Source organism: Miscanthus floridulus, chromosome 16, assembly GCF_019320115.1.
Source record: "Miscanthus floridulus cultivar M001 chromosome 16, ASM1932011v1, whole genome shotgun sequence".
In the NCBI taxonomy this organism is placed as follows: Eukaryota; Viridiplantae; Streptophyta; class Magnoliopsida; order Poales; family Poaceae; genus Miscanthus; species Miscanthus floridulus.
This window is the reverse complement of record NC_089595.1, coordinates 62,745,988-62,746,944: the sequence shown is the minus strand read 5'-3', so window position 1 is coordinate 62,746,944 and position 957 is coordinate 62,745,988. Positions and strand designations below refer to the sequence as shown.

General features: G+C 37.5%; 1 non-coding gene across 1 annotated transcript; it reads left to right on the top strand.

The window, feature by feature from the left end:
• Window positions 1-217: 217 nt before the first annotated feature.
• LOC136514701 (small nucleolar RNA R71) lies at window positions 218-322 on the top strand. The gene has a single exon (XR_010773840.1). It is a non-coding gene; the product is annotated as a small nucleolar RNA R71 (small nucleolar RNA).
• Window positions 323-957: the final 635 nt, after the last annotated feature.

Here is a 957-nt window from a genome sequence, read left to right as displayed (position 1 = left end):
CAAGATGAACGTTTTGAGCCTAATTAGTCCACGATTGAACACTATTTACCAAATAAAAATGAAAGTGCTACAGTAGCCCAAATTCCCAAATTTGGGCAATTAAACACGCTCTTGAATAGTAAGTGACATAAATGCTCCTCCAGCAGTAGCATCAAGTTTCTCCCAGGCTTTATTAGTCAACCCATGGTAGAAGTTTTGCACAAGTAACCAATTCTCCATCCCATGATAAGGACACTGCAATGCAATCCTTAAAGCATTCCCATGCTTCTGGAGTGGTTTCATCATTTTGTTGCTGAAAACTAGAAATTCTTTCTCGTAGAACATTGGTCTTACCCACAGGAAAATATTGGCTAAGAAAGTGTTGGAGCACTTCGCCCATGTTTCTATGTTGGCTTTGTTGGCATAGAACCATTGCTTTGCTTTTTCCTATAGAGAAAATGGAAAAAGACGAAGGAGTATGATATCTTGGTCAACATCCTTGATGATGAGTGTACTTCCAATCTCTAGAAATTGTTTGTGATGAGCACTTGCATCTTCACGTGCTTTTACACAAAATAGATTAGCTTGCACCATATTGATGAGAGATGGCTTAAGTTCGAATGAAGCATCTTCTCCAATTTCGAGCGTCGGACCAGTGCGAATATTTTCAGCACTTGGAGCAGAGAATTCACGGAGACTCTTATCAGCCATATCTTCATAAATTGGTGTTTAGCTGTCTTTGAATGATTTGATTTTTCAATGATCTTCAATGAAAATTGGATCAATGTGGCAATACCATGTATAAGATAAAAAAGATAGAAGACAAGGGTAAGCCTATAGAGCAGTGGTGTTTAGTTATGATTATCAATAAATAATATTTATCGGTTCTTCCATTGCCTTTTATTCCTCCCCGGTAACAGTGCTAGAAATGCTTGTTGGTATTATTAGTGTAAGTTAGAAATTAAGAATTCTGCAAGC